This window comes from Equus caballus, chromosome 4 (assembly GCF_041296265.1).
Source record: "Equus caballus isolate H_3958 breed thoroughbred chromosome 4, TB-T2T, whole genome shotgun sequence".
Classification (NCBI taxonomy): domain Eukaryota; kingdom Metazoa; phylum Chordata; class Mammalia; order Perissodactyla; family Equidae; genus Equus; species Equus caballus.
The window spans coordinates 8,544,761-8,566,502 of NC_091687.1; the positions used below are offsets into that span (position 1 = coordinate 8,544,761).

Below are 21,742 nucleotides of genomic sequence, written 5' to 3' on the forward strand. Positions count from 1 at the left end.
ATAAAACAGATGGCTGGTCGCCACCCTAGAGTTTCAGATTCAATAGAACGTGGGTCAGGCCTGAGAACTTGCATTTCTAGCGAGCTCCCAGGCGACGCTGATGCTGATGCTGTTGGAGAATCATGGGCCTAGAGGAAATTATTCCTAACGTGAGCAGGGCAAGTAGTCATTTGATGTTCTTTTGGAGGGTGGGGGGGACGAAAGTGTGACTTAAAAAAATCACTTTATGATGGAATGGTTTCAATACCATTTCAACTGTGTATGAGAGATATTTTGGTGCTTTCCTAATACCCCAGCCAGAATCCGGCAGATAACAACTTTTAACGTGAGACCAGTTTGCGGTTTCCCCGCTAGACTCTATTTTTCGCAAGAGCAGGTTCCAGTCTTCAACTTTTCTTGAATTCCCCATAGTTCCTTGCAGAAGTAAATGCTCAATAGAGATTTGCTAACTGAACTGAATTCATAAAACAACAAACTCTGAGGAGAAAGATTCTATAGAAAGTTCTGGGCCCATAACCACAGCTACAATTTAGGATTTTGTGCTGAGGTCCATTAAGGAAAGTCACTAAATCCCTACGTCTCTGTTCTCCCAGTCGTAGCCGAGGATAAGCTGAACAAACTTTGAGGTTGAAGATTTTAACGACTGCGAAGCTTCTCTAAAATTCTCTGGATGCGCTCTACTTGAGGATGCCAATAATAATGGTAGGTAATCATGGGATGAAGATGATATTATTCAGTTCGTCCAGATCGTTAGGAAGTTGCGGGGAAAGGGGAGGGAGGGGAAGAGACTCAAATAGAGGAATTAGCTTTTACTGGAAAACAATCTTTAAAAACCAACATTTCTCATGTATCTGCTTTGGCGGTTTCTTTTTTGTTGTTAGGGAAGATTTCTTGGAATGAGCTGTTGAGGTTGGGTATCGAGTGTTCTTTGTCTTGTTCCCTTTTTATATATTTATTTGGTTATATATGTATTTATTTTCATCCCAGAAACCTCAGGCAGTATCCTATTTTGCCCTGATAAAGCTAGGACTTTGCTCTCTTTCTGGTTATAATAATAATGACGGGTAAGTTCTTTATAGCGCTTACTGATCACCGGGCACTGTCTTGAGTATTTGACAAGCACTAATTCATTTAACTCATAACGGCCCTATGAGATGAATGTGTATATTACCTATTTCGTAGTTAAGGAATGGGAAGCACAAAGAGATTAAGCAGCTTGTCCAAGGTCACAGGGCCGGGTGGTGAAACAGCCGGTTCACACAGGTCAGCCTGTAACCCCAGTGGGGGACAGGGAAACTGAGGCCTCTGAGTCAAACCACCCATGTGGAATTCTGATCTGATCTACAGCCCTCTCTGGGCTGCATTTTCCATAGCTATAAAAAAGAGAATCCTAGTAATTCCTTCACAGCTTTACTAAAGTGAAAGATAATGCCTGAGCACACAAGCACCCTAGTTCTCTGAGTATGGAGGGCACTCAGCATATGTGAAATTCTGTCCTTAATGAAAAGAAATCCTCAGAACAGAGAGTCTGCTCTCTTTGGTACCCACATATCTAGGGGTTCTGTCCCCATCCTCAGAGGCCAATGGCTGGAGATGAGAACAGCATGAATGTGACCTTAACTCTCATGTCCTCTGCATGTTTGCAAGAGCTGTCACTCACACCCAAACACATTTTGATGGAGTCTCTACATTTGCACCTGAAGGAGACAGCAGGGAAGCTCTCAAGTGAACTGAATTTTCTGAGTTTTCTGTGGTGGTGAGGCAGGGTGACATTTTTAAGTATTACCTCCCTGTGGCCTCAGTGAAGCAAAACCAAAACCCTTTTAAGATTTTTACAGGCCGCAAATGGAGAAGCATGTGGCATAAAGATTCAGACGCATGCTTCCAGGCTGAGTCCCTTTTATCCCACAGTAACCCCCGAACGAGGTGAGCCTGGGTGAACTCCAAGCTGAGGTGGAGTGTGGGCCGCCAGGGGGCACTGGCCAGCGGTTTCCCCGGATGCCGTCTGCCGCCCCTGCTGGAGGCAGTGCCTGTGGACGCCTGCCTTCGACAGACCTGGGGACTTGTAGACCTTGTCTAGGGCTGGTGGAGGGCAAACCTCGCTCTCTGCCCGAGGTGGGAGAGGACAAATCAGTTGGAAACGAAGTAGTCTCAGTTGCTCAACTCCCACAGCAAGTAGTCCTGTCTCCCATACCCCTCCTCCGTTGCCAGTCTTTAATGGCTTCCCAGTGCTCTCTGGTGGAAACTCAGTCTCCATCGTTCAGCTACTGACAAGTCCTTCGTGAGCTAGCTCCTGCACACCTCTCTAGGGTCATTACTTCTTTATCCCTTCCCATTCCACACTCAGGTTGTGATGAATTGCCTTCAGGTTTTCAAATGTATTACCTTTTCTGTTGCCTCAGGATCTTTGCACATGTTTCTTCTGCCTGTAACCACCCCTCTCTCACCTCCCTGTGTCAGGATAATCACTACTCAGACTTTGGAGTAAACTCAGACCCAGCTTTCTCCTTGACTAGAAGTGGGTAGTTACCCCCCCCCCACTACTTTCTATATAGTACACTGTTTTTTTGTTTATCATACAACACTTTACTTTATTGTATTGATTGATGTAACTGTTGGTTTCCCCCTCCAGACTCAAGGCTCTATGCAGCCAGACTTTGTCCACTGAACAGGCAACCTGCCATCCAATGGGGGGATCAATAAATATTTTTTGATGAATGAAAGACTGACTTTGCTTTGCTGTCTCATCCACACTACTATTCCGTCTCATAAAATCCTATTGACAATTATCATCATCAGTATGCCTAAATCAATCCTTTGCTGTCTCCCTCCTTGCCTAGAACAGTAGAAGTCCTTCTATGTCAAAATCCTTAGTTCAAAAGAAGTTATAATACCAAACAATGAAAGGAAAACAGTCCAAAGAAATGGCCTTTCTTTAACTTTTTTTTTTTAAGTTATTCTCCTGTTTCCCTCGAAGCCACTGACACATGCCTGACTCCGGTCGCTGGAACCTCACAACCCCGGAAACCACGCATCATGTGCTTTGGGTCTCATGTATCACTCCTGCTCAGAGGCAGGGGAAGAACGGAAAAAGCCTTGGTTTCAGGGTAAAACAAACTTGGGCCTCATTCCCAGCACAACAGCTCTCTAGCTGTATGAACTGGTGCACGATGTCAAATCTCTCAGTGTCTCCATTTCCTCCTTTTTGAAACAGGGATGCTAACATCTACTTAATTGAGTGGTTACGAGGATTCAATGAAATAACAAATGTCAGGTGTCTGGCCAAGGGCCAAACATGTAGCCAACAGTTGCAGATTCCCATGTTCTGCTTTCTCTTCTTTCTTTGCCCTAATCCCGTGGGATTTTGGTCCTGGGATTTTATAGTGTCTGTGGAGGAATTAGTGACGTGGGCTTCAGTGGATCTGTGAATACCCTGAAATTACACGCAGAGTCATGTATGTCTGCAAAGTCTTTTATGTCTAGAGAGAGCATCTGTATTAGCTTTCTGGGGCTGCCTTAACAAAGAATCACAAACTCGGTGGCTCAAGCAACAGAAATTTATTACCTCACAGATCTGCAGGCTAGAAGCCGGAAATCAGTGCATCTACAGGGTTGGTTCCTTCTGTGGCCTCTGAGGGAGCATCTGTTCCCAACCTCTCTCCTAGCTTCTGCTAGCCTCAGACACTTCCTTGGCTTATAGACGGTGTCCTCGCTGTGTCTTCACACTGTCCCCCTCTGTCTGTGTCTGTCTCTGTGTCCAGATTTCCCCTTTATATAAATAAGGACATCAGTTCTATTGGAGTATGGCCCACCCTAACGACCCCATCTTAAACTTGATCATCTGCAAAGACTGTGTTCCCAAATAGGATCACATTCACAAGTAATGGGGGCTAGGTTTCCAACGTGGCTTTGTGGAGGAGACATCATTCAACCCATAACAATAGCCACAGCTTTCATTGGATTCTTAAAGGAGTTGGTAGGCCTTCCAGAGATTAAGAACTAGTGGCTAGAAAACCTGCTTTATGGCTTATCTTATAACAAGGCAACCAGCAAGTTTGATGTGTCAGAGTGTGTCTTGAGTGCCAAATCACGGGGAAACACCAAGGTGATTTTGTGGGGGTTTGTTTGGCATGTACCAAGGGACAGAGAGCACAGGAAGTCTCTTTTCACTCCAGACTTGATTCTGGTTGGCAACCATTGCTGTTTGGCTAAAATGCTGATGGCTGTGCTGAAAATTTCTTAAGTCCTACACTTACAAAGTTTACAATCCGGTGGGTGAAACGTTTTTATTAAGTAATACAAATGAATGCATTATTATAAATTGAGATTCGTGCTAAGATGGAAAGAAACATGATTCTATAGAAGCATATAATTAAGGAATTTGACTTGGCCTTGATCAATCGAGGAAGGCTTCGCTGAGGAAATGATGCTTCATCTGAGATCAGAAAAATCAATTAAGGGGCACTTAAGGGAAAGAGTATTCCAGGCAGAGGAAGAGCATGTACAAAGGCCCTGTGGTAGGAGGGAACATAGTGCATTAGAGGAACTAAAAGAAAGCCAGTGAGGCTGGAGCAGAGATTTGGAGATGGGAGAATGAGAGAATAGTGTGAGATGAGGCTGAAGGGCATTGGGGCATTGTCAAGAATTTGGGATCTTATTCTAGGAGAAATGGGAAGTCATTGAAAGGCTTCTCTATCATACTCAACCTGTATGTCAACGCATACCTGTAGCCCCTACCCCTTTTGACTTCTTGAAATTCTTGATGCTTGATTTTTTAGAGATATTACTTTATTCTGGTATGTTCCTCTCACTCTGTCTGGCCTTTTTAATGCCATTTTTCTCTGTCTGCTCCCTAAGTGTTATCTTGCACTCTCTCCATGAGGGATCTCATCCTGTTGCATGGTTTCAGCTGCCACCCTTCTGCAGAGGCCTCCATAACTTTCCCCTGGGCTGCAGTTGCCTTTTCTTATCTGCTTACAAAATAAATAGTGCACAGTTCTGGTCACATGAATATCAATATGGTCTGCTTGAACCCTGTTTTGTAAGTCTATGGGTAACTTCTTTTCAGAGGGTGCTACCATATCCATATCACTTGGACTATTAATACAGATTAATATTAATATGGGGCAAAGGAGAATGAGTCACCTTAAGGGACACTTGAACAGCAATGGCTGGGGTGCTCTCAGTAAGGCGTCCCCAGTCAGCAGTGGAAACAGTTGACAGACAGTTTGCCCTTGTGCTCTCTCCTGACATGTAAAACACATGCTTTGAGTTTGCTGAGGTTTCTGCTCATCTTCCCTGAGGGACCCTGACTCAGGGTTACAACCACCCTCTGCTTACGTCCATGTGGGCATAGCGCATCACCCAAGCTGAGATGGCGTGGGAGGAAGCCAGCAGTTTAATGCATCTGAAGGTCACTGTGGCAAGGCCTACGTGAGTACTGAAAATCAGACTTAATTGGAAGTCTTGGTGGGTCTGATGCTCAGGGAATGATGCTTCTAAGGTACCCACTGTGGAAGATAAACAGGAGGAACAGGGGAAGAAAGGGCGAGAGAGCAGGAAGAAAGGAGGGAGAAAAAGGTTCAAACTAGTGTTTACTGAACACTGCTTGATTTACTTTCACAGATATGTTTTATTTGATCCTCACAAACAGCCTGGCAAGGTAGGTAGCCTTTATCTTAACGTTTAGAGACTCAGAATCATAAAATGGGTCTTCTGAAATAAGAACTAATAATTTGTCAGAAGACTTGGGAATCGATCATTTTTCTTTCCTTTGTAGTTGATGTTGTTTCAATTGTACCACAAAGGGTAGGTCATGGATTTGGGGAATTAAACAGAACGGCTGAGTCATACTGGTTTCTGTCACTCCCAGGAGGATTAAGCTCCCAGTGAGTTCTCTGGGCTGTTTCCTTGACACCTTACCCTGAACCTATACATTAAGTGGAACCAACTCAGCCAGAAACCCAAACCACATGGCTGACAGCAAGTACCAGTGAGCCAGACACCCAGCAGTTCAACGGAGACAGTCACCTCGTCCTAGCCCCCCAATTCCTCCTATTTTATGCAGTTTTTCCTGACTTCCAGTCTAGTTTTTTGAACGGATTTGGTTAAGTGCATACTCTTTGACACTCGAACTTATTTTTTACTGGCTTTAACCCAGTACTAATTAAGGATTTGCCTCCTGGGCCACTCTTTGGTTATAGTGGACTTATTTTAGGACTTTAAATGCTTCATGACTCTACCTGAAAGCAAAATTCTCATAGTTGTCTACCTGGCTGATACTCCACATGCTCCAGTGTGAACATCTCTAGGGCGGGAGAGAGCTCAGACAGGACTACATAGGGAAGAATCTTCTAAGGGCCTTTGGGCTCTTCCAACAACAGCCTCCTTAAATAGGTTGTACCTGCCCCATAGCAGGAATGCTACGTTAAGCAATCTGAAGGGAAGTTTGCCTAGTAGGAACTATCTGTTCTAGTCATCATTAATGGAATATATTAGGCAAATGCTCATTTGCCAGGACATATGGTGAATTCCTTTTTACTCAACTCACTTGGCCATTATATCCTTGAGGACTCCAAAAGGTCTTGTAGAAACCTCCAGCAATAATCTTTCTCCAAGAGTGAGTTCCCGTGTTGGGTAATTCCAATATATGTGTCTCTACTTCTGGGTTTTTTTCCCACAACGCCCAGAATTTTGCCTCTGTTACCTGTGCACTGTGAGTACTAGGACTGGTTCACATTCTCATAGTCACCTCCAGCCATGACTTCCAGACACTGCTGAACCATCTCTGCTCCTCACTTGCTGTTATTCCTTATTATCCTCATTTGGCACTGATTGAGACATGGATCTAACCCTTTTCCGTTATTTCTACAAACAAACAAGGTCTTTACTGTAATTTTAGGCAGATCCAAGGAGTTTACAGACAGCAGAGGATGCATTCTAAGATGAAACATGACAACTTAGTCTCTTGGAAATTGCTCCACGCTGCTTGGCCATCTCCTTCGATAATCGAAGGAGATTATCCCTCCTGTCTGGTCTCCTCTCCTGCTTTCTGGATGCCTGTCCTCTAACTGTCAGCAGTTGAGCTCTCTTTTACTTCCATTTCTTTCCCTACCCAATGCGTTCAGTGACTCACGTGCTATCCCAAGTGGTTGTCAAGGTATTTTGCTAAATTAAGGCAGTTGTTTCCTTAAGAGCTGGAGACTAAGATGATAGTTGTTTTTCACAGAACATAAACACAGAGCAGTTTTTGTTACTAGAGGAGTCAGTACACCCACGTGGACATAAACATAAATCTACCAAATGGCAGTTCTTTTTCACCCAACTCTGCAGGTGTTTTTGCCTTGTTTTTTTTAAGAGATATACTCCAGTCTGAGCATTCATGGTCTCCTCAGCAGAAGTATATTTGAGTCATTCCATATCTCCCTCCAAGCAGCATCAGGAGAAGCCTGGGGAAATGCACAGCCCCAGGACATGCCCCTGACAGACTCTGGGATGCTCTCTGCACGAATCTCACATCTTCTGGGCTTTAGCGATGAACAAGAAATTGCTCCGGATGTCAAAACTTCAATGTCATCCTGGAACCTAAAAATGGAGCAGGGGGTATATGAATTCCTTTGCCTGACAAGCAAAACTAAGGCAACGAATTATTAAGATGGTCTTTTTTCAACCCTCTACACCAACATTCAAGCCATTCTGCGTCTCTGGAGGCTCAGTGGAATCCAGTCAGAGGGAGCCATGAACGTGGAGTGTGAAAGCAGGAAGAACAGTCACCGATTTACTGTGGTCATTGTAAGTAATAAAAATACACAGGCTTTAGTAGGCTTAGGTTTTACTTCAACCCTGATTTATGCCTCTCAGTGTTTAAGTTTCTCAACTTTAAGTTTTTCTCCCTTGAGTGTGTTGAGAAATTTGATCTTTATGATTGAGAGGCTGCTGTTCTTTCTGAATTATGATTATTCCCAAGTCTACCCCACCCTCTACTCTGAATTCCTTTAAGTGCTAATAAACGTAGATTGAATGAGTGATTGTACAGACAAATGCATGTGAAAGAGGGAGAAGGAAAAAGGGGAAAAAAAGAGACAGAGAGAAGGAAATAGGGACAAAGGCCAGAGAGAGAGAAAGAGCTGATCAGAGTAATTCTTTTATTTAAAACAACATTATCTAGAATAATCAGTATCTCCTAAGAAAAATGTGATATTTAAGGGAACACTCAACCCATCAGTAACGCAAAACCGCTCTTATATTCAGGATGCTACGCCACATCATAAAGTAGCTCACTATATCTTATTAAGATCATTTGATTAATAACAGAAACAAATTTTCTGGTTAAATCTAGGAAAAAAGTATAAGGGAAATCTTAGAAAGAAATATCAAAATTTGCTGTCCATTCAAGGCCTATGCCCATATGTTTTATTTTTTGATGGAAAAGGAGAAAAATATGATTCTAGATCATGCTACTTCCCATTTCCATGACAACACCCCCTCAAAGTTCTCACAGTACTGTTTTAAAGATTCATCGATCAAATACTGTTTTATCTAAAACTAAACTAGAAAATATTTAAGAAGAGAAAAGCCAACTGGTGGTTTCATCCTCATCATTTTCTTTTCCTTTTTTTCCCCTTCTTTCTTCAAAACTAGCAATCAGCATAAGTACAAAAGAACCACTACCTAACCACAGGGTTTCATTCAAGGAAGACAGAAATTTCAGCTCATAAACCCCAAAATGATGAAGCCAGTGATTCAATAAAGACAAGGAAAATAACATTCTCATGCAGAAAAAGTTACTTTTTTATGTGGAATCAGTTTTCAACTTAGGCTGCTCTGAAGCTTTGATAGTGGCCAAGAAGACTGATTTCCCAGGCAGCTTCCAGAAGAGCAGTTGTCAGGCGCCTTCCCATTCTTTTCTGCTCTGATATTGTATCTGGTGTGGACACAACCAAACTGAGGCCTAAGGCAGGGCTGGAACTGGGTGAGCTCAGCGCTGTTTGAGCTGAGACACAAATTGAGAGGCAGGGCTGGGGGCCACTCCTCTCAAGGCACTTCAGTCACTCATTGACCTGTGTGGGGCTCTCTCTTTGGCTCTATCTTGCACACATTTTAGGACAGATAAAAGCATACTGAGGACGTCAGAGGACAGCTAAAGGATACAGGTTGTCAAATCTCCTAGAGGCATATTACTAAGCTTTCCTTTCCGAACAGTGGTGATAGCAACAATTTCAGTAGCAAGTACCATTTTTGGAGCTTTACTCCGACTTGGATATTTTGCCAAGAGTCTTATGTGCATCATTTTATTCAATGATCCTCGTTGTACTAGGGAAGCACTATTATTATCACATTCTATCCTACAGAAGAGGAAGCTGAGGCTCACACAGGTAAATTAATGTGCGCAAGTTCAACAGGGCAGACATGGCAGAGCTGTGGGGTGGAGTCGTCTGATTAAAGCGCCCACGTTTTTAACTGCTATGCAATGTTATGTATTTATTAAGGAGAAATATTTTTAAAAATCAGATATGAACATATAAATGTGTGATCCATAACAACTAAAGTTTCGCCCATTGTTTTTTGAGTTATGCTGTGGCTTAGAGTTACCGACACTGGCTGACCAGGATGGCCCTCTGGCTAGTTTTCAATCCTATTTGTATCCACTCCCCATCCTTTGCTACAGCCCCCAACAAGTGTTCTTATTCCCAGAATTCACTTTGTGGCTTTGTTTAAACTGTGCCGTCTGCACTAAAGGTCTTTCTTCTCCTTTTCCAGCAGCCAAAATCCTGCTCACTCCTTAGAGTCTAGCTTAATAGTCACCTTCACTCAGTAACTGGGAAACGGCAGGAAGCTGAAGCATGATTGCTGAATTGCATTGTGAACCTAACATGTGTTTTGGTGAAATTGATACTGGTTTGAGTGAAGTTGCACCAGTTTAGGGAGTCCTAGTGTTTGTCGTGTGAGGGAGGGCAGACAATTCTGATTTTCTACATCCACTGTGATTCTCCAAGACCAGGAGAGGACTTCTCCCTAGAACGGGGGCAGGCAGGCCTGCAAAAGCTGCGGTGGTGCAATTCCCTTATAGTCAAAAGAAAATGTAACCATGAGGGAGGCTGACGTGTTCTCACACGTAAATGGGAAAAGTGGTGTGTCCAACAGGTCTTTGGTCCCCCGTGAAATGTTTATACTCTGCTCCTTATTTTGCAGTTTAAGCTTATTAGAATTACCTCAGATGCTTTTTGCATGGAAAAGTAATAAACATATATATGCTTTTTTTTTTCACTTGTGATGTTGGTTATCACATTAGGTACCTTCCATGCAGTAATGAACAATCCTTCAAATCCCAGGGACTTGAACAAAAATATGTGCTGGGCACACATTTTCACATTAGCAGCTGCTCATCATCTAGGCAATTCTGCTCCATCAGTCTCCTCATTCTAGGCCTTAGGCTGAGAGAGCAGCCTTACTGTTCTTGTGGCAGAGGGAAAAGAGCAAGAGAATGGTGAAAATAATCAATGGCTCTTAAAACTTCTGCTTGGGAGGGTTATGCCACAGGCACTCAGCTACCGCTGACCAAATCAAGTCACACGGCTGAGCCCAATGGCAGTGCAGCAAGAATGTTTATCCCTCCTAGTGAAGGCACTACTGGTCAAATTTCAGAGGGCGTGGATATATAATCCTCTTAAAAGAAGGGTAAGCGAGTAGTTGTTAATAGTGACACAGTCTGCCAAAGCTACTTATATATTACTTATAACGTGTGTGATGTCTATTGCTAATTGTTATGGGGACTTAATTATGTCCCTTCAAAATCCATATGTTGAAGTCCTAACCCTCAGTACCTACAAGTGTGACTGTATTTTGAGATAGGGTCTTTAAAAAGGTAATTAAAGTTAAATGAGTTCATTGGGGTGGGCCCTAACCCAATATGACTGGTGTCCTTAGAAAAGAGGAGATTAGGACAGACACACGTGGAAGGAAGACCACGTGAAGACACAGAGAAGAAGGCCATCTACAAGCCAACAAGAGAGGACTTAGAATGAAACCAACTTTTCCAACACCTTGATCTTGGACGTCTAGCCTCCAGAATTGTGAGAAAATACATTTCTGTTGCTCAAGCCACCCACACTGTGGTCCTTTGGTATAACATCCCCAGCCAACGAATACACTGATGAACAAATTAGAAGATTTAACAACATTGATATTTCCACTCTATTTCATTCAAGTAACTTCTATAATAATAATAATTCCTAACAAATATTAAGCATTTGCTATGTAAGTACAGCACTAAACATTCTACATACATTATCTATTTTAGTCTCTCAAAATAATTCTATGATGTAGGTACTAATGTTAACCACATTTTACATATGAGAAAATGTTATATATATGGCTTGGAGGGTTTGAGAAACTTGCACAAGTTTATCCCCAAGTGGAGAGCTGCCATCTGATCCTAGGTCATCTGATTACAGAACCAGCTTCCTGTTTCCCCTGTCAAGGGATGTTAGGATATTTCATAGTATTTATTAATCTCAAGAAAGTTACGGGAACATAAAAATGAGTGAGCCATGATGCCTCTCTTGAGGAGTTCACAATCCAGTTAACAAAACAAGAGAAGAAATAACTATAATCCTAAGGAGGATAAGATAAATGTCATGTAAAAGGCCCTGCCCAGAACTATTATTTATAACTTGGATGAAGAAATTGACAGCACAATAAGAAATGTTGCTGATGATGCATCTGGAAGGGGCAACATATTCTTTGGATAATAGACTCAAAAATTTAAAAAGAAGATAAAACCACACTGTCAGGGTGGAATGATTAGCCAAATCTAAAGAAATGATGTGCAATGAATAAATAAAACGAACTTCTCCTAAGTCCAAAAAACAGCTGGATCAGAACAACAAAAAATGAACATGGATTGTTAAGTGGACAAAGGGTACTTTAATGTAATTAGCCAGCTGTGTCACTAGTTGTGGATAAGTCACTCAACAAACATTTATAGAGTGCCCCCTCTGCATCGGGCACTGTGCTTGGAGCCAGAGATAGAAAGCTGAGCAAGTGGAACTCGACACTCTCAAGGTGCCCTCAGTCCAGTAGAGAGAGAGACTTAAGTATAGCATTATACGTATAGAAGAATCTGATAGATGCTTTTAAATAAGTCTGAATGGAGCACTCTTGGTATACAGAAGAGAGAGTAAATAATCTTTTTTAGGGTCAGAGGAGGAGGGTAGGGAAGACATTTGAAGTTGCAATGGGAAGGAGGAGCTTAACGAGAAGGAAGTTCATGAAAACCTAGGAGGAATGACCTGTAAATGAAAAGTTAACAGTATGAAAAAGCTCAGGTCTGTTTGGAATGGCTGAAATAGAGGTTTAATCGTGGGCAGAGGCACATGATGGGGCTGAAAAATTGGGCTGGGGCTGAGTTTTGATAGCACTGTTAACGCTACCAAGTTTAACCTTTCTCTACTATGTAACAACAGGGTAATGAAAATTTCTAGAGTAGCAACATGACAACATCTGATTTTTGTAGGATGATTGTTACAAGCAATGTAGAAAAAAGATGAGGGTGGAGAGAACAGTTTCAGAGAGATCAGTTAAGTGGTGGTTGTAATCCTCCAAGTCAGAAACAGCTGAAGCCTGACCTAAGTGTGTCCTACTCAAATTCCTACTAATGTAACAGGAGTGGATCTCTCCACTATCCTGGCTCGGAGTGAAGCTTTGAGCTGTTTTCATTTTTGTTTTCCAGGACTACCCAAGTTTGAGTGCTGGTTCCTTCTATACCACCATAGTCCCTTTAGATGTTCAGGGCTTCATCCTCTTTTAAGGAGCCATAAGAGGTTCTAGGCTAATAAAGAGAAATACGGTAGATTTAAAATGGACTGAGTAAAATCTCAGGATATGCATGGGGGATACTCCTACTGGGATACACGTGAGTCGGGCTGAGGTGCACGCAATCTCAGCGGAAGACCTTCATGCCAGCAATGCTCCTGGGCAGGGCGACATGCAGTGATCTGTTGAATGGTGACGGACAGCTCTCAGCATCGGCTGGGCTCCATCACCTGTCCATGGGTTGGCCATAATGGTCTTTCTTCAGGCAGAGACTGAATGCTTTCTGAATAGAATCTCTGCTCTTCGTGTGATCCCTCCAGTTGGCCCAGAAGGTCACCCTGACCTCCCTCCTTGTCAGGTTCCCTATCTTCCTACTGACTCTCTGGAAAACTGAAGTCTTAATTTATTATTTATATGCTGATTTTATACCTTGATATTTCAAATCTTTACCTTTTGGTTTTCAAAAATTATTCTCTCAAAAAGCTTGGTTTTTATAAATTAAGAGCTTTCAAAACTATTGTGTTTTATAAGGACTTAAAAAAATGGACTGTTTTTGTGTTCAAACTAAATCAATCTTAAACTCCCCTCCTCCTATTCCTCTTAAAGTATGGAGTATCTCTAACAGTCTGCCTCCCTTTATAGGGACATGCATGATAAGACAAGTATGGAAAAGAAAAGCATTTTAATTAATTTTTTCAAAATATAATTTTATTAAAATAATTGTTTGTAAGTCTAGCTAAAATATATGATATACTAGGAAAATGAAGCTCCTAAAATTGATTCAAGAAGAAACAGAAAATAGAATAGGCTAATAAGCATAGAAAAAAAAAAAGGATGTCAAAGGATGCCAAGTTTTACGTGTGATGTCTTGAAGGATCATATATAGTTCCTATAATTAAAAAAAAATTGCCTCTAAGCATTGGTTTTCAAAATATCTATGAACAATCACCTGAGGAGTTTAGTAATCGTATAGACTCCTGTCTCCCCACCTCAACTTCTCTTTGCAACCTCAATGCAGTAGTTACAAGAGGGGAACCAGGAATCTCAATTTTAAGCAAACAGATGCTTAGAAAGCCGTGCTATCCTTTGAGACACCAGCTTAAAGCCACGGTCTGTAATGTAAACTCTGCATGAAAAATCCAATAGGGAAAGGAAAAAAAATAGAACTTTTATTCATGTTTATTTTTCTTAATAAAAGAAAGAAATTCCTTTACCTCAATAAAATATAATAAAAATAATTAAAAAAAGAAATTTCACTTCAATAGTATTCATTTTGCTGATTAACCTGGCCCCCTCTCTGAGCCACACACACAGACCAACAGAGAAAGGCCCTAGAAGAAATGGATGCCGCCTGGTCCCCTCACTGTTGTATTTGCCCTTTCACACTGCCCTGAAGTTTTCCTGGGTTACATCATATAGTTGTCGCTAAATAAACCCCCACAAAATGGACGAGTGGCATGATTACATTCCTGAATAGCAGCCACAGACCGAAGAGAGCACGCCTAGGATGACACTGTTCCTACCGGTAGTCCAAAGGAAAGGCTTCATCAATCACATTATGAGGCAAAAACAAAGATGATTTCATCAGATATGGAAAACAGCTGCCCAAATAACGTTAAGTGATCAAAAATGTTACTGGAAACTAGGGACCTACACACAGTATCGACAACAACAAATCTTATTCTCAGTGTGTATCAACTGTGATACACTGTGCCTTGTGTATCAACTAAGAAAAGGATGAGATCATCAAAGTATAGGGCATTTATAATCTAAGCATCCAGAATATTATTAATAATTTTCGTTACAGACATAATTTGTAGATAAGTGAAAATACATATATTGTGGTTACGTTCTAACATCATCTTTTTGCTAAGTGTTGATCACCAAAAATATTAACCTCTTCTTTAAGCAGGGCGATTCAAAGTGTGGTGCACGGATGGGTGCCAGTCATGATATTTCCTTTGTGGGTCCAGGATAAGTACAGCAATTGAAAGTTAGTACTTTGGCAGTAATTCGACAGTTATTTTATGTATATTAAGTCTAATAATGAAGAAAGTGGACTTGCATTTTGATTGTTTTTGGTTTTTCATTTCATTTTTCTAGTAATTCCTTTTTATTTTAACAAAAGTAGCAGTCACAATGATTGGAAACTAAGGAAAAAAGGCCGTTAACCACAGATAGTTTGAAAAAGACTGTTCTAGAGCATAGAAGGACAGGCAAATTATCCAAATTTATTTTACAAAGCTAGCATCGTCCTCAGACTAAACTTGACAAACATCCCACAAAAAGAAATCTACAAAGTAATCTCAATTATAATATTAGCAAATCAATCCAGCCTCAAATTAAAAAACTGATATGCCCTGACCCAGTGGAATTTTGTTTTTTTCCCTTTAACTTTTGAACTATAAAGACAGTTCAGTATTAGAAAATCCATTAATACATATTACTATACTAATGCTTAAGACACAATGACACAATTATTCTGATAATTACTCATAAAATTTTTCATCAACAAAATAAGTTATGAAATAATAATGAGTGCAATTTTTCATAATTATATATTTAAACGTATTTATTTATATGAATGAGTATAGAAATATCTGGAACATATAAACCAAAATGTTTACAATGTCGTTTTGGTTTTCATTCACACTTTCTCCTTTTTTTCCCTCCAGCTTTATGGAGATATAATTAACATATAACATTGTGTGAGTTTAAGGTGTACAGTGTGATAATTTGATACACATATATATTGCAAAATGATTACCAAAATAAGCTTAGTTAACACATCCATCACTTCACACAGTTCCCTTTTTTTGTATGTATAGGGAGAACATTTAAGATTTACGCTTTTTAGCAACTGTCAAGTTTATAACACAGTATTGTTAAATATAGTCACTACGCTTTACATTAGATCCCCAGAACTTATTCATCTTATAACTGGAAGTTTGTGCTTTTTGACCAACATCAACCATTTCCCCCACCTCCTAGCCCCTGGCAACGACCATTCAACTCTCTGTGTCTATGAGTTCAGCTTTTTTAGATTCCATATATAAGTGAGATCATATAGTCTTTGTCTTTCTCTGTCTGACTTATTTCACTCAGCAGAATGCCCTCAAAGTTCATCTACGTTGTCGCAAATAGTAGGATTTCCTTCTTTATTATGGATGAATAATATTCCATTAAACATATCACATTGTCTTTATCTGTTCATTTGTTGCTTAACACTTAGATTGTTTCCATGTCTTGGCTCTTATGAAAAATGCTGCAAGGAACATGGGGGTGCACATATGTCTTTGAGATCCTGTTTTCGTTTCCTTCAGATACAGACCTGGAAGTGAGATAGCTGGGTCATATAGTATTTCTATTTCTAATTTTTTGAGGAATCTTCATACTGCTTTCCATAGTGGCTGCACCACTTTACATTCCCACCAACAGTGCATGAGGGTCCCCTCTTCTCCACATCCTTGCCAACACTTGTTATCTCTTTCAAGTACTTTACCTCCCTACTCTGTAGCCATACTTGTTTCCCAAGTGAAGGGTTCTAACAGGGCCAGTCTTCTGCCTTCGAAATTTCCCTCCCCTATCATTTCTGCTTTGTATCTTTGCTTATGTGGTCGCTCTGAATTTTCTGATGGTTCTTTGCCACCTACCTGCCAAATGCCTTTTCTAATAGCTCTAGTCATCACTACACACCTTTACCTTTTTCTTGACCAATTAGACCACATGAAAGCATCATTTATTATAAAATCACTAATACTCTCTAAATATCTTGCTTAAACAATTTAATTTGGTAGTATCATAACTTTCATGTATATTTATATTAGAATCCCCAAAGAAGCTATTATTTCCTTTAGGAAAAATAGTTTATGTAAAAAGAAAACCAAAAACTATTGTGTTGAGTGAAAAACCAAGATGAGAAATTGTGAAGTTAGTATTGCATCTTCACTCATTCTTTCACAGAAATATTTATTGAGGGCCTACTATGTGCTAGATGCTGGTCTAAGAACTAGCGATATCACAATAAACATAAAAGACGGGATCTTTGCCATCAAGGGCATACATACAGATAACATGATAAGACACGTCTGCAAAAAAAAGAAAAAACAGAGTAGGAGGATAGAGGGTGTACCGATTATTTTTCATGTATCCTTCTAGATCTACTCTTTACCCTTTTCTGCTTGACTCCTCCAGTCTCCTGTTTTCCACTGGTTATAAAGAGCTGACTCCCTTGCTCTTCAAGGATATATTATTGGGCCCCAGATGGCTGGTCAGGAAGGCAGAGTCCATGCCCTGTGGTGTGGCATTTCATCTAAATCCAGAAGTGAGTGGAGATGTGAAACTGGTAGGACTTTTCCAGATTCTTGTCATCTCTGGGGGCTCAACAAAAATGGTGGTGGCATGGCATGGTCCAGGAGGTATGTGGCCTCTTCCGAACAAGGGAAACAATCAAGAGAGTCTGAGGAGCTGTACAAGGTTTTTGTCCAACACAGAGAACTGTGTGAGGAGGTGCCATTTAAGTCAAATTCTCACTGAATTGATAGAGCAAGTCATTCAAATATCTGAGTGAAGAGCTTTCCAGACTGAGGAAATCATAGTGCAGAAGAAAGTTTGAGGAACAGCAAGAAAGCTAATGGGGCTGACTGAAGTGACTGAGGGGGTAGTGACAGTTGAGGTTGGAGAAGTAGCCAGAAGCAGGCTACACAGAGCCTCTTGGGCTATTTTAGAGACTTTAAAAGAAATTATGGATGAGATGAGAAGCTATTCAAAGCTTCCAAGTTTGCCATTTTGGAGTGACAAACTATGATTTAAATTTTAAAAGGATGACTGATGGCTATGTGGGGAACAGACTGTCAAGGGCAGAAGTGGAAGCCCATTGGCCTAAGTCTCTACTAGAATAGATGAGTTGTGATGGGGACTTGCACCAGGGTTACAAGTGTTTGTACGTCCTGATTGGTCAGATTTGGGAGATACTTTGAAGGTAGAACTTACAGGATTTGCTGGTAGATTAGAGAGAAAATGCAAAGTTGAGGATCATTGTAATGATTTTGGCCTGAACAACTAGAAAAATGGAGTTGATATTTACTGAAATGGAGAAGGCTGTGGGAGGGATTTGGGTGAGAAATGAGAGTTCCAGTTTGGACATGTTAAGTTGAGATGCATTTAATATATCCAACAGACAAGGAGAATAGGCAGTTGATATTTGAATTTGGAGTCAAATGGGAAAGTTAGAGCTGAAGATAAAATGGACCTTGTCTCTGTATGTGGCATCTAAAGCCAATTGGCTTGGGTGAGATCATTTAGGAAGCGAGTGTGAATAGATGAGCACTGAGCCATGGGCACTGAAGAACTGTGAGGATGGGAACAAGGCCAGCTTCATTGGCACATGACCTGTGTAGTCACATGAGACTTTGTACTTAAAAGGGCCCTGTGCTTGGTTTAATGCTCGGCTCTCACTGTCTTGAAAACCTTAATAACTTTTGAACGAGGGTCCTGCATTTTCATTTTGCACTGTACCCTGAAAATGATGTGGTAGCTCGTAGCTGGGAACATAGGGATTCAGCAAAGGCAAGAGCCAACGAAGTAGACTGAAAACCAAGAAAGTGTGTCAGTGGTGTCATAAAAGCCACATAAAGAAATTGTATGGAGATGAACAGAGTGATCTACAGTCTCAAAGCTGCTGTCAGGTCAATCATCTCCGGCCTGAACACTGATCATTGTATTTAGCAACTTTGCTGTGATCGTTGCCCAGGTCGAACTGAGTTGTCGAGAGAAGAGGAGAAGATAAGAACAAACACTGGACATGGACAACTCTTGCAAGCACTTTCCCTCTAAAGGAGAAAGCTTAAAACTGGGCAGGAGCTGAGAGAGATACGGAGTCAAGATAAGGTTTTTATAAAATGAACATTTTTACGGCGTATTTTCCTCTTGGCAATGACCCACGAAAGAAGGAAAAAAATGATGAGGCAGGAGTGGAAACAATAATTACAGGAGCAAAGCCCTTAAGGAAGAGAGGGGAATGGGATGCAGTGAAAAGTGGAGGGTTCATCCTAGGAGCAGATGAAATGCAAAGGGCATGGGACCGATGCCCATGCCTCGTGCGTTTTGTAGAAACATCTGTTCTGATTGCTTCTGCCTAAGAGTCAAAGTCTTCAGTGGAAAGTAGGAAGCAGAGAAGGGATGTTGAGGTTTGAAGAAAGAGAAGAGAGTGTGAAACCATCCTCTAGGAGGATGCAAGTAAAGGGGCTAGAAGGGACAGGCAGCATCAAGGGCCGCTAAAGGGTGTAGGTACATAAAAATATATACGGACGGTAAAGTGTGCCAAGATATTGATGTCAGGTATCTCTGGTGATTAATTTTTTTTGAAGTTTTCTGATTCTCTGAATTTTCCCCAGTAGGCATGTATTACTTCCGCAAGTAGCCTTTTAAAACTATTACAGAAGAGTGAAAAGCAGGACATGTAATGTATGAGAGAAGTACTTATAGTTTAAGAGAGGTGACTGGGGAAACAGAAAGAGAATGGAGACATCATTCTGGTTGCCTCTAAAAGTTATGCCCACACAATAGATGAAGAGCAGTCCAATTTTCTGCAGAAATGAGGAACAAGATAAAATATCTCAGGCCCTTTTTCAAGTCATCAGATTTACTCTGTTTCTAGGCTTGAGCCACCTATTGCGTTTCTCAGTTGAGTTTGATAGGCCTAATGGTGGAAGTCTTCCTGGGTTCTGTCACTCGGCTGGCTGCCATTCTTGATTCTTCAGTGGTGATGTGAACTCCCATGCTTGCCTGTGTCTTCACGGGCGTTTTTGTGGGAAGCTGGGTGAGGCTCTGTCAGGGACTAGCCAGACGTCTCTTACACAGAAACTTGTTAATATTTTAAAGTTTGCTTGCTTGTTAAAATGGTTAAAAGTAAATGTCTCTCCTCAGAAGCTGAGGTCCTTGTCGATGTCTTCTTCCAGCTTGTTCTTAGTCACTCACTACTTATGTCTTATTAACAGGTTTGCTTGATGTTTTTTAAAATTTCAAATCAAGATCATTGTTCCAGAAAGGAATTTCAGAGATAATACATTGTTAGGAATGGATTGTTGCTAATTCCAAAACATTTTTCACCCTGTTAGATCCTGTAATGTTAGCTCATGTGTGTTTTTATTTTGACCCATGATAGATGGGGTGGTGAGCGGGGAATTTCGAGGCAACATTTTAAACCGAGTTCCTCTGAGCAATTTACCCTCATCTTTCTGTTGAAATCTCTATGGGGATCGTAAATCTCAGCTCTCACAATAAGAAGTGGGAATTAGATCCTATGATTGCTAAAACACCCCATGGAGTTCAGCTGTGTGGGCGCAGAGGCGGTAACTGCATGGGATGCGAGGTAGGGTGTGTGTTTGGAACCCTGAGGGTGGAGAGTTGAAGATTACAGAGCCAAGTGCAGCTGTGGAAGCCAAGACCAGAGTTTTACATCAGGAGAAAGAGGGGTGGATATTTCTCTTGTTGTGGAAATAACATTTAATTTAGCAATACGTATTTGGATTATGTCACCCTTCGTGAAATGCACAAACGCATTGATGAATTTCTTCCATCATTAAACTCTTTCATAATGAATTTCTTACATAATAAATCTCTTTGATAAACTTATCCATTATTTGTATTCATATATGAAGGTAAGTTCTAAAAGGACAGCACAGTTATCTTAATATTAGTTTATACTGCTACTGAGAACAAAGACAGATGAAGAGTGTTGTCTGAGCAGCACTGGGTCTAATTTGCAAAACGTAACTTTGAAACTTGGGTGATGTTAATGGAGCTATCTGCAAATCAATTGAAGGGAATTATTTGCAGCTAGGCATTTCTTTTCCCGAAGGAATGTCTGTGACTCCTTACACTACATGGGCTGAAGTGGGCAAATGAGAGCTGCAGGATATGCTTAGGTGGAAAGTTCAGGACATGCTTAGAAGCAGATTTTTAGGATCTTCTGAAGAAGGGCTCAAAGAACAGCATGATCAGTAACTGGCTAGATGATGATTAGAGTTGCTTTGGAAGATGATGAGCTAAAGATGGAAAGTTTTCTTGAGGAACCCAAATCCTCATTGCCTGGAACTGTTGCAGTCAGGCAAGCTTAAATTGGTGTCTTTGAGAAAATCATTGTCTCGTTTATTATATTTCTGCATATTTGGGGCTTAAATAAGAAAATATTATACACATGCACACATCCTGGATATAGTCCAAGTTTAAAACATTGTAGTTTATTATAAGGTTCCTGAGAGATGACAACTATGGCAAAGGGTCCCCAAAGCTGGCCCTTCAGAATTAGAAGAAAACCCCAACTTTGGAGACAACATGAAGGTCCAAAGACCTGTAACACCTTATGGACCTGTCCTCTCTCTTTTCTTCATGGGCGAAACTGGGATTCTCTTGTGATTGAAGAATCTTCTCTCCATACCCTCAATCCTAGATGCTTTGGGACACCCATAGATTTTTTTCCAACACTGATAGGTTAAAAGACTATAGTTACCTCTCTTTTTTCACAGCTAGCATAGAGGAATGATCTCAGGCTTTTTGGGGGGTGTGGGGTGGGGTGGGTAATCCTCATCTGAGGATAAGTCTATATATGTTGTAGAAAACCTTGCCAGTTGGGTGGAGGGTAACTTCAGGCCCTGAACAGCTGGTCAGAGAGTCAGTCGCTGGTTCTACTTCAGCCGTCCAGGAGTCTGGAAGTTGAGGAGGATCATAGGGTGATCTGATGGAGAACTACAAAAGGGGAGGATCAAGTCAACCTCTTTCAGACTCATTACAGTCCCCTAAAACATTAATGACCTTTTTGCTTAATACTGATAGGGGAAAATTTTAGTTCACTGACCTTACAAATAATTACAGCTCCTTGGAAAGCTTTTGTTCATGGAAACTGGAAGCACTTCCAATCACTCTAATG

General features: G+C 41.0%; 1 long non-coding RNA gene across 6 annotated transcripts in view; it reads right to left on the reverse strand.

Annotated features, from left to right (window-relative positions):
- Positions 1 to 3,543: 3,543 nt before the first annotated feature.
- The window catches only part of LOC102148965 (uncharacterized), a 178,278-nt gene continuing 160,079 nt past the window's right edge, over positions 3,544 to 21,742 (reverse strand). For 3 of the 6 annotated variants that reach the window (XR_011437719.1, XR_011437713.1, XR_011437717.1), the window contains one exon: positions 21,035 to 21,561. This is a non-coding gene — a long non-coding RNA (uncharacterized lncRNA). Of the gene's footprint in view, positions 7,585 to 21,034; positions 21,562 to 21,742 lie in introns of those variants that run through there. The other 3 variants (XR_011437710.1, XR_011437704.1, XR_011437715.1) reach the window with 2 other exon arrangements.